This window comes from Gavialis gangeticus, unplaced genomic scaffold (genome assembly GCF_001723915.1).
Source record: "Gavialis gangeticus isolate Ggan-Ray unplaced genomic scaffold, GavGan_comp1, whole genome shotgun sequence".
Classification (NCBI taxonomy): Eukaryota; Metazoa; Chordata; order Crocodylia; family Gavialidae; genus Gavialis; species Gavialis gangeticus.
Window position 1 is genome coordinate 29,319,348 of NW_017729027.1, and position 12,209 is coordinate 29,331,556.

The window sequence follows — 12,209 nt, forward strand, 5'->3', positions numbered from 1 at the left end:
TTGTCCTTGATACTCAAAGCTAGTTGGAGTTCAGTTGCAGCCTTGGCTTTTCCGGTTTGCTCCCTGCAGAACCAGACCAGTGCAGAATATTCCTCCTTGGAGGTGCATCCCATCCTCCATCCTTTGTGGGCCTTTCTTTTTAGCCTCAGGAGGTCTGCTAGATCCCTGGAGAGCCGGGGGGCTACTGTGCCCTCTTGCTGCCTTTCCTCCGAGATGGAATAGAATTAGCTTGTGCATTGAGGATCGCTTCCTTGAGGAGCAACCACTCTTCCTGAACTCCCCTCTCCCTGGGGTCATGGTCCCTTAGGGCCTCACTGACAACCTTCCTGAGCTTTTCAAAGTCATCTTATATGAACCCTTTTCACCATGGTCAGATCTGGGAGTGTAGTGAGGTGAGTGTGGCACACATGTAGTGAAGAGACCTCACTTCACATGGACCACACTGCTGAAGGGGGTGTGGTCACATGGCTGTCACCACAATCCTGGATGCCAGTAAGTATTTTAAGCTTGTCAGTGTGGGGTCTGACTAGAGTTCCTGTTTTTTCATGGCTCTGGAAGCCAGAGGGTGAGCACCACCAGTGCCAGTCATCCCTTCTTTTCACTTGCCTCTGAATTCAGTGGATGTGTGGGGGGTAGGGGGAAGGGAGAAAAAAGGGGAACAGTGGCAGCACTCACCCCATGGACTTCAGAGCTGCATGAAAGCAGTTGGTGAGCTCAGAGTTCCCAGTGCAAGCAGAGCTACCAATGAGAGCTACACTGTCATGTCAGTGAGCTCAGAGAGCTTACTATGCATGCAGAGCCCAAGCAAATGGGAATGTAACCATGTTGCCATTCCCCACCCTACCTCATGATCTGCCCCTGTCACAGATTCCTTAGGGAAGAACTTGCTTAGGACCCCCAATCTTGTATAATCTCTCCAAGTACCTTGGAAACCAGCCTAAGCATAGCTTCTAGATTGGGTGAGCATCTTCCTCCTTGAACTCTGATACCTAGCCTCTTGGTCCCTGAACCCCCAAGTTATCCATTGCCCTTAGTCAGAGAGATACCTTCTGCCTCAGCTCCTGGAAAAGGGCTTCACCTCTTCAAGCAGGTAGAGTGCACCCAAAGTCACATGCAGCAAAGGAGGCAGCTCTTCTTAAAACAAAAGCAACACTTACTAGTCCACAACAGTACAATAGACAGAGTCCATGGGCCCTGCAGCAATCTCTGGTCTTGAGTTTCTCCCTCTTTTCTCCTCTCTTTTGCTCCTCTTGCTTGCCCCTTTGTTTCTTTAAGTCTGCCTCTTCAAACTCATCTCTGAAGTGCCTCTCCAGAACCAGAAACAGAGAGTTCACGTACTTGTCTGGAGTCAACTTAATGTGTCAGCATAAGCAAATTATCTCCTTTTTGCCCATTTTTCCCTAATAGAGCACTTAGGGAGAGCCCCACAGCTCTACTTCCAAACACAATTAACTTCTTCTTTCCCTGTGTATAATGTAGTCAATGAAACTGAGACATGCAATGTTATTATAACATGAAAACACTTAAACCAGAAATATTACAACAAAAATAGAATCTTTCACAATGCCCAAGGGTCTTCAAATTCACATTCAATTTGTTTTCCTATGCCCTCAAACCAGAGACAAATTCATTTATATCTCATTACAGCGATCAAATTTTTAAGGTGTACAGTAGTATTAGCTGAGATCCAATTAAGCACTAATGCATATGTACATGTATTATTATTAGCAGCTTATGATGATTTAGTGAAGAGATGTCAGATAAGACATGATCTTCATTTAATGAACATATTGTCAGTATTTGGGAGGGGGTTTTTTATTTTATTTTCCCATATACAAGATGGAAAAGGTTGATTGCGATTTCATTTTAGATGCATGTTCTAGCAAGACTTAATCTACTTTCAATTTGTGTTTTGATTATTTACAGAAGTATTTTCTGCTCTCTTATTTCATTTGTTCATTTTTGTTTCATATTCTAACAATGTGATTTTTAGGCATTCAGGTACATTTTCAAAAAAGGCTTAATGAGTAAAGAAGTAAAATGTATTGAGTAAAGGAGAGTACAGTTCCCAGACACAAATGAAAAGTGAAGTCATTATAGGAAATATTGCAAAGTTATCTAGTATGTTTCTTGGTCCTTTGAGAGCATATGGAAGGAGAAAACCTGATGAACAGTGGGAACTGTTCAGCTACATAATTCACTGAAAAAGATTTATTTTCTTGCTAAAGAACAAATTTTAAGTGTGAACCACACTGGGACCTCATCTGATATTTATCTGTCTTTGATAGACTCATATCTTTCATTGACATGAGTGGGTGTTCCACCTGGATAGGGAAATCAAACAGTTGGGTTTGAGAGATCTTCACGTGGCTCTGAGAGAAGAATTTTATCCTAATTTCCTAACTACTGGGAAATAAATAATTTTTCTACTTCTTTTATTCTATTTTAAAACATCTTGAAAAGCTGCAGCCTTATCTGTCTCCTTTGAAATGCCAAAAGGTATGAAATTTGGTGATAGAAGTAGGGATTTTGAATCCCAGATCTTTCTCCCACAAACATACTCTTGAAGGAGTAATTTTGGAGGTGGTAAACTTGAAAGAGGCTTTGAAACCTTTTCGTTCAGAGTTCTGTTAAAAATCAGTGTATTTGTTAAACATTTTCTCACAGAGTCTGAGAAAATATATTCTTGAAAACCTCAAACACTTATTTCTATTCCAATTCAAGAACTTCCTGTTCTGGACTTGGAGGTCAATCACAATACCTTGAAACTTCTCTCAAAGGTAGTTAAAAATATATTTAACATTTGTTTTTTCCTTCCCAAAGTTTGAGGGTTTATGACTATGGGCTTTTTTCAGAAAATATTTCACTTTCCTTTTGTGTAGATTCTGGCTTACATCCCTAGTGAAAATTGAGCAATTTAAAGGTAATTAGGTTATTTGGAACTAATTTTTTTTTATAGATTCAAATCCCTTATCTGCTGTTCATATGAACAAAAATCTTGCAACTATTCAAGTTTGAATTCTTTTGATACATTTTCCTAAATATAAGTTGTTTGTATATTTATGTCTCTTATATGACCCCAGTACCCATCAGCTACACTGCCATGTCAAATAGCTTATAGAAAAGAACTCTTTTCCAATTTTTTTTTGGATGACAAGAAAATGCACTGGCACCAAGGAGATTGGTCTCAAGAGGACTGTTCCAAAGTCAGCTGAGGTCATTTGACTGACTTCAGTGGGCTCTGGAGCAAGGCAGTCAGCCACAAACTGTTGATAATGTAATCAGAGGGTGCTTCTACACGAGCCGCTGTGTTGCTGTAGAGAAAGGTCATTGCTACTGTGCAGAAGGATCAAAAATGCACTGCCAGACTGTGCAGTACTGGCAGGTACTGTGCAGTCATTTAGTACTTGCTAAAGCAAGTACCAACTAAAGCAAGTACCAATGACTGTGCAGTACCAACTACACCTGTAGACATGCCCAGTATTAGTAAGGCCTTCCATTGGAATAGCTGGAACATAAAAATCAGAACAGAGAAAGAATTAAAAAGTTATCCTGGTAAGAACATATCATTGGTACACAATATATGATGATGTTAGAGTATAAGTTTTTATGACTACATTCTCAGGAACACCTACATAAACTCATGTTTAGATCCATCACTCTGGCATGCCAGGGTATCAATATGGATTTACCTGTTATTCATGACAGTAACCTGATAATATTACAGTAAAAACTAAAGCAAGTCATGGAATTCTCAAGAATGCAGCCTAGTCATGCCAAATTATGAGGATTTTATTTTATCTGGTTAAAATTGCAGTTGGATGTCTTGCTCTCTGTAATCCTTCTATTTTATTGGGTCCATTGGTCATTTTTTGTGATGTGGCTGCTTGAACAAGGACTGAACAAACTCTTATCACATAAATGCTACCAGAAAACCATTTCAGGATAACAATTTTTAATCTCTACGAAGCAAAGCAGTTTTCTGACTGGTCACCTATAGAAGAAATCTTTTATAGCTCTTTAACCATATCTTGGGTGTGTCTACATGTGCATTAGATCCAGGAGCAGTTTAGTCACAAGTAAACTAGTCACGAGTAAGTGCTCCCAGGCAGGCATCTACACATTTAGGGAAGTAGGAGCAGATCTACTGCTAATGGCAGCAAACTGCTCTTGCTTCCTGGGGCCCTGCAATGGGCCCCTGCCACCACTGGGGGGAGGCTCTAGGTGTCCCCTGGGTGCTAGTCCAGGGGCTTGCATGGAGCACTGGACCAGGAGACAGCTGTCCCCTAGCCAGGGCTGGGACATAGCTCCCTGCCCCCAGGGGGCTGCCTGCTGCTGGGGCAGGGACAATGTCCCCTTACCCTGCTAGCAGGAAGCTCCCAGCCCCGGCTCCCTGATAAAGGTAGGGAACTTGGAAAGAGCTTCAGGGATGGGCTGTCCCACCCATGGATCAGGGCAGGAGGCTCAGACCTGCCCCACCCCTGCAGCTCTTTCCAAGCCCTGTGCCCAAATTGGGCACAAACCTGGGAGCTGCCCCTGACCAGGACAGTTCCCAGCCCCCATTCTATAATCATGAGGTAGGGGCTGGAGAGCCTGTTCCCCGCCCAGCTCCATGATCACAGAGCTGAGTGGGGAACAGGATGGGGAAAAGGCTGGGAATAGGTTCCCCAGCCTGTTCCCCTCCCAGATCCATTACTGGCGAAAGAGGAATCTCAGATGTGTGCAGATATAATGCATTCTAGAAAATAGTCAGTTCTTTGGTACTGGGATATCTATAGCAAGAACCTGTAGGACAGTTCTTATTAGCTGGGTTAACCAGAGCCTTCTTTTTTTTTCTCACCTTACAGAGCTGAGAGATGATTTATTTCATAAAGTTCATAGGCAGTACAGTGTTTTTGTAGATCTTATACAAGTCAGTCTGCAGACAGTGAAACACATTCATCATCTTCACTTACCCTTGTGTAATCCCATTAATTTCAATGAGAGTTTTGCCTGAATAACAAAAAGTAGGATTAGATGCACTGAAGAAAAAATACATTGTACATTTCTTTTCTGCAATTTGCTATTGTGTTCTGGTTTTTCTATTTAAAAAAAAAATCTGAACACTTCACTGGATTTTCCCTTCATTTTCCAATTGTATAAAGATAGAAATTGGTTGTTCACCTCTTCCAATGTGCTACCTGGTCAGTCTGTACTTTACTTACTGCTATCAGTATTCTAGTACCAACTGAAGTAGGAGTTTAGCCTGCATGAAGCATTTGGTCCATTGCTATTATTTCTAAATCAAACAAGAATTTTACCTCATGGCCAGATTGATATAGACTGCAAGATTTTTTGGCCTTCCTCTGCATGTGACACCGAGTCCTTTTTATTGGCTCTCTCAAGTTTTAAATAACTCTTTTGTTTAACTGTGGTTTCATAGTTTCATAGTTCATAGATTTAGGGTCGGAAGGGACCTAGTAGATCTTCTAGCCTGACCCCCCACCAGGGCGGGAGAACAACAAAACCCCAAAACAAAAACGGGACTCAAATGAGTCCAGCCAGGTAGGCATCCAGCCTCTGCTTAAAGACCCCCAGGGTAGGGGCCAGCACCACTTCCCTTGGAAGTTGGTGCCAGCTCCTAGCTGCCCTAACTGATAAGTGGTAAGTTAGGGTATTCTTGATATTTACATTCATTGTTCCTAGTGGTTATGTGAGAGGTTTGTTTATGCACTTTTGTTTGGAATAGGCTAGATGGACAGTTGTCTAGCATGGTTAGACAGGGATGATCCTGCCTTGAGCAGGGGATTGGACTAGATGACCCCCCAAAGTCCCTTCCAGTCCTCCTTTTTTGTTATTCTAAGTTACACAATAAAAAAGACTGGTATCTAAATTTCACATAAAAATATGCAGGTAAGATATGAAAAGTACCATACTTATTTGAAACTAATAAAGGATTTCCCCCCCCCAACCAACATGGGGGGAACCTCCCCCCCATCTTACATATATATACAAAGTTGGGGGGAGGGTCAAGCAGGTGTTGTAGTTCTGACTCTGGCCCTGAGCCTGGGTTGTGGTCGGAGGCAGACCCACAGAAGCTGCCTGCCTCCCCCCCTCCAGCCCCGCCTTGACCTCTGCACCTTCTATCCCCTGCCCCCTTCCCATCAGGCAGCTTGCCTCCAGCTTGGGCTGAAGTCCTCCTGGGCAAGGAGTACATGGAAACTCCAGTGCTGCTGCATGCCTGGTAGGGACCACACTTCCATGTGCTCTGTTCCATGACCCAGGGGGCAATAAAGCCTAAGCATTGGGGGGAAGGGACATAGACCTTGGGAAGCTGGGGATGGGAGGATGCAGGTGGCAAGGAGGGAAGGATGTCTGTAGGGAGAAGAAGTGGTGGAGGACAAAAGGAAAGGGGGCCACCTAAGCCCCTCCCATCCCCCACAACCACCTGATCCCCCAGCCACTCTGTAGCAGTTGGGGGGATGTATTTAAGAGCACTCTTTTATTATTAGATTCTATACCTGGAAAATTATTAGGGGGGGTCATCTTAAATTCAGGGTCATTTTAGATTCAAGTAAATACAGTAGATATGCATCTCTGCAGATGAACTGTCATGAATGCCAACTGATGATTGTCTATTTGGCTTCAATTCCCTGTGCTTTATTCAGAGCTGTGTCATTTGTACTTCCACTTAAATAATGAAAGTCTCTCCCCAAATTATCTACTTAGTCAATCTCTCCTGACACTGCTGCTGGTTTTATAAATGTGGAGTAGAATCCCCCCTTTCAATATAGACTCTCCCCAAGATCTATGCACAACTTGACTCCCACATAATACCTATTCTGAGGACATAAGTGGTTCATTACTCTCCTGTGCATTCTCTGCACAGGGACAATTTCCTTTCTAAAGTTTTCATGTACCTTCATACACCAGTCATTGAAATTCACAGTGGCCAGATGTAGATGAGGAATGGGAAAGGAGCAAACCAGGTGTCATTTGACAATGACAAAATCACAGGAAGTCACTTTCTTCCAACATTGAACAAAGAATTGTACTGGAAGAAAATGCAGTATTAACCATAAAACATCTTTCTCTGATATATTCTTTTTTCCACCCAAACTTCCTTCATAGCTTGGTGCTAAGACCACTCTGCTGATAAGGAGACATAGATTGGAATCTCTTCAGAATGAGGCAGTGTGATCTACTGAACACACATAGACTTGGGGGCAAGAATCTGGCTCTGCCAGTGAACACCTTGTACAAATCTGTGTGTCACCTTCTATCCTGCCCATTATGTAAATTTATAATTTGGGGGCATGGACTGTCTCTTGCTACGTATTGGCTAAGTAGGTCAATGGGATATCATTCTTAAATGAGGGCTCCCAACACAAAGCCTCACTTCCTGAACCTGACACAGCATTGTAAAAATGTGCTTCATCTCTTCTTCATGGCTTCAGTGTTCCTGCAGTAGCTAGATCACATACGAGTCCCACACCTTCCTATGAACTACTGACATGATTTTACCTGCTTGCATCTGTATAAGCAAATTCTATATTATAAAATTTCATCTCTAAAACATTAGATTTGGTCTTACTTGACAAATATTTAACCTTTCTGTAAGTTGAAGTAATCTTATCTATCACATTTCCACACTGCCCATCACTACCAGACCTAGACATGAATGAAATGTACAAGATTCAATTCACTTAGATAAAAGGGGGTTCAAACAACTAAGGCTAGGGGTAGACATTACACTCTTTGAGCAACAAGTGCACAGAAAGTGCTCTACAACTGTAACCAAGCAGATCTTCACTGCATATATAGCGCTTAAAAAATGTCAGACCCTGCTCTAAGCTTACCTGAGATGGATGTGGTATCAAACTAAAGCACTTTAGGTTAGAGTGCTTTATTGAATGTCTGTACCACATCCCATCACAAGTCAAGATAGACTGCGTTCTGCAAGCATCCCAAGGGCTCTTGCTGGACAGCCTGCTAGCCTCAGCCAGTGCTTATCAGCTTCATGTGAGGATCAGCCCAGCTCCACCCCTGGGCTGTCACAGAGACAGAAAAGGCTCTGTCTCCTCTCTGTATGACTGGGCAAGGTGTGTGGGGGGGGAATGGAGGCCCCCCTGCCACACTTACCTGGCTTGCCCCCCTTTCCCAGGACCCAAGTCAGCAGCTGGGGGTTGGGGGGTACACAACAAGGAGACTTCATTCCTCCCCACAACCCCCAGCCACAGGCACTGACAGCAGCCAGCTGAAGGAGGGGGGCAGGGCTATGGAGAGGGGTTGCACTGGCCAATCAGGAATGGCTGGCTGCTTGGCTGGGCTTGGATTCTTCATCAATCTCCTGGGAGGCATGTGGGAGCACCCCCAGCCTGCTGGCCTCACCCAATGCAGGCAGGCTTCGAGCCCCTACCCCACCAAACAGCAAACATCTGTTCTGTTTGCTCCCAACCTAATCTAGAGCACTTTGAGTAAAGCACAATACTCAGTGTGCTTCTGCCTCAGGCTTTTTGAACATCTGTACTTAGCTTATGGTAATTTCTATTGCAGTTGGTACTTAGTGATGGGCCTATTTTCCTTTTCCAAAGTTTTACTCTAATGGCTAGATAAATACTAATAATTACTTTTTTCTGTGTCAAGGGTAGTTTTTCTTGTTTGACTCAGTGTCTGTGGGATATGCATGAAAGTACATTAAATCATTTTATTGGTTTAATCTCTGAATCTGGAACCTTAACTTAACCTTAACATTTAGTCTGCATATAAGTAATTGGAAACACTGACTTCAACAAATATCATTAAATACTGTTGCAAATTATGGAGTATTAGGAGTAAAGCTTAAAGAATTGCTATATTTATCAGAGAAATGTAACTACACTTATTTTAACTTTTGTATGTGCGTAAGTCCATAAGCGTTATGGTCCATAAGCATGTGCCCTAGATAGAAAAAAGATAAAAGTTTAGCTTGTGACACAAAGAACAGCAACAAAAAAACCCAGTAAATTACAAGTTAAGCCTGACATTCAATTTATAATTCACATTGTTGAGCTGCGGAAGAAAAATGCCACAGTCTGAGCTATGGATGTAGTGTATGCCATAAATATTAATTTCTTGGCTGTTGCACTCATGGAATAAATGCCTTACTCAGTTTTCTGTAGAGAATATCTTTTCATTTTGGGGTCTAGAGGGCAAGCCATCAGATGCTAGAAACATGTCCAGGAGGAGATATCAGGGACTCTTAGGAGAAGATGTAGAGTACTGTGAAGTACTACATGTCTTCTCAAGGCACCAAATTAAAAGAAGACCCAATACATAGCAAGAATTGTTTTTTAAAAACATTTTGGAGAGAAATAGGTGGGTTGGAGATACATTAGAGATTTAGTAACTTGTTGAAGGGCGATAAAATGGAGACAGAGTAATTCACAAGCTTCCAGGGACCTAGGGAAAGGGATTATCAGGATGAGACAAGAAGAGAATCTCAGATAGTTTGATTTGAATACATATCTTCTTAAACCAAATTTGATGACATTGCAAGGCATATATATATATATATATATACACACACACACACACACACACACACCTAGAAGCAATTACACACTGTACTATAGCATGGTGACTGGTGGTATTTTAACATATTTGTTTATTAAGAGCAGAAATGATAGTTGTGTAATTCCATCTGAAGCAGTATTAGAGTCAAAAAGAAAGAACTGAAAAGTGCAGTCTGTATGAGAATCCCTAACTACTAGAGGTGTGATTCTTGCTATTCCATGGAGGAAAGGCACATCATTTTTTATCAATAGCTGATTTCTCCTGAGGATATAATACCTAAGACTTGTGGCATGTTGGGAGTCTGATGTTACGGAAAGTTAGTGCTTGACTTTAGGCCCTGAAGACTGCAATTTTTTTTACAGTCTGCTGATCACTGTTTGTTTATTTTTCTTTAGACTTCATGGGCTTTATTATCACAGAATAAGGCTTAGCCTGATGCAGTGAAAATCAGATTAGAAACAGCTCACTTCATCTGATTCAGTTTTCATTAAAATCCTTTAAATAATACATTAGTACACATTACTTTTGACATACCCAACATTGATACTGTTCTGACCTGCTCAACTCATCTACACACTTGGTAAGACCAAGTCATGCATTTGTTGTAGCTCAATGTGAATTGGATTTTCACTGCTACAATCATAAATGTTCTTAATGCTTTCATGGCTGTGCATGAAAACAAGATGCTGCTCTGAACAGTTTCAGCTCTGCTACAAGGAGCTGTATGGTAATTTATGGGGTGATTACACAATTGTTCATAACAGTTACCTTTCCATTTAGTTTATATGAGGGCTGGCCAATGTGCCAGAGAGCAGGCAGCACAGTGACAGATGGGGTATGGAGCAAAAAACAGAGCAGAAGATTGAGCAGGAAGCATAGAGCAGAAAAGCAGGTTGTGCAGGGAGTTCAAGGCAGGGTTCATAGAGCAGAGTGGCAGACTGGGCAGGGGAAGGGGATCAGAGTGGTACTCAAGGAGTATGTGGGGGTGAATTTGTGGCATGCTTGCCAAAAAGGTTGACCCCCACTGATTTAAACCATCATTTGCAAAATAACTTTTCTTTGTATATACATTTATCTATATACTGAAAAAACATCAGAACAGAGGAGGTGACTTGACATAGCATGTAAAAACTGCATGTATAAATGTGTTGATCCAAGTGGACCTTGTGGTTTGCAATTACTGTGTCAGGAAAGAAAGATTTCCACAAGGTAAACCTGACCCAAATGGGAAGCAGGGGAGCAAATAAATAATTGCCTTTCAGAAGAAAAGGTCAAGAAATAAAATGAAGGAACATACACTCTGTAGCCCTATTATATTGTGCACTGAAACTGTCAGAACTCACAAGCTAAGCCGGGTCAGACTAGGTCAGTGCTTGGATGGGAAATCCCCAAGGAAAACCTAGGTACTGAAGGAAATGATGGTGATTCAGTGACTTGTCATTCTTACCTAGGAGTCATTTCTGATCAAGTACTCCAGTATGGTATTCAGAAGAACTAATATGCCAGGCGCATCTACATGTGATGTTTAGTGTGCAGTAGACTAATTAGCTGTGCAATAAACATCTCGGTGTCTACACATGCATCCCTATTAGACTGAATTAAACTAATTCACTCCACAGCAGCACACATGTAAATGCTGCCCCAGCTGACTAGGGCATGAGGGTGCTTCAGTGTGGGGGCTGTCTACCAGCTAGCCCTCCTGTGTGTGAAGCACCCTCATGCCCCAGCCAGCTACTCTGCAGAAAGTTGAACCAGCAGGGAACAAGCCAGGGCTGGCAGGCTGGCCCCTGGGGCTCTCTGCTAGCCAGGGCTGCTCCAACCTGGTTCAATGTACTGTGATCCTGGGTGCACATGCAAATAGCAATAAACTCTGGAGTTAATTGCTCCTGGGTGCACATTCAAGTGGCTTTCCCAGGAGCAATTAACTCTGAGGAAATAAGCTCTGGAGTTTATTGCTTTGTTTTAATTGTACGTGTAGACTTGCCCACTGTGTCTCACCTGAAACATTAAACCAAGACCCTAATTCTTTTCCATCTGTTAAATTTTTCTGGTACTCTTTTACAAAAAAAAATTATTTGGTCCTCTGTAAGGAGTGTCAGGCAATCTCCTGGCCAGAAGCTAACCCCAACTATTACAATTCTACTTGTCTGTAATATTCCTCTGCAGTTTTACAAAGTACATTATTTATCAGTTCCTGCCCTCAGTTGTTCAATCTCGGTTAAGCAGCTGTTTTCTTCCTCCCTAGAGGTAGCTGCATTTCAGTAGTGGATGATTTATCCTTTGGGCATAGTTTGCAAATTGTTTTATTAAATTATGTCATGCTGTCGGCATGGTTCCATGGTTAAGGTTGAGGTGAGTTTTTCACTTAAAGCAGGGATTCAACATGTAACTGCTTATGAAGAATACAATATGTGCTAATCAATATTAAAATAAATATGCATATATTAATTATACATGAAATTGACATTACTTTTTGAATGTTTTTAGAGACATTTCACATTGTGTCAGAACATTTTTTGACCAAACAATAACATCTTTTTTTCTAAACTTCCTATGTAGGCAGCCTAGAATCTTGCACACTAATTCTCTGCACCAATACATGACAATGTTTTGGTCTTATTCTTCACAGTTGAACATTTACTTTTATGCAGAGGTTCTTAATAAAATTCTTCTTA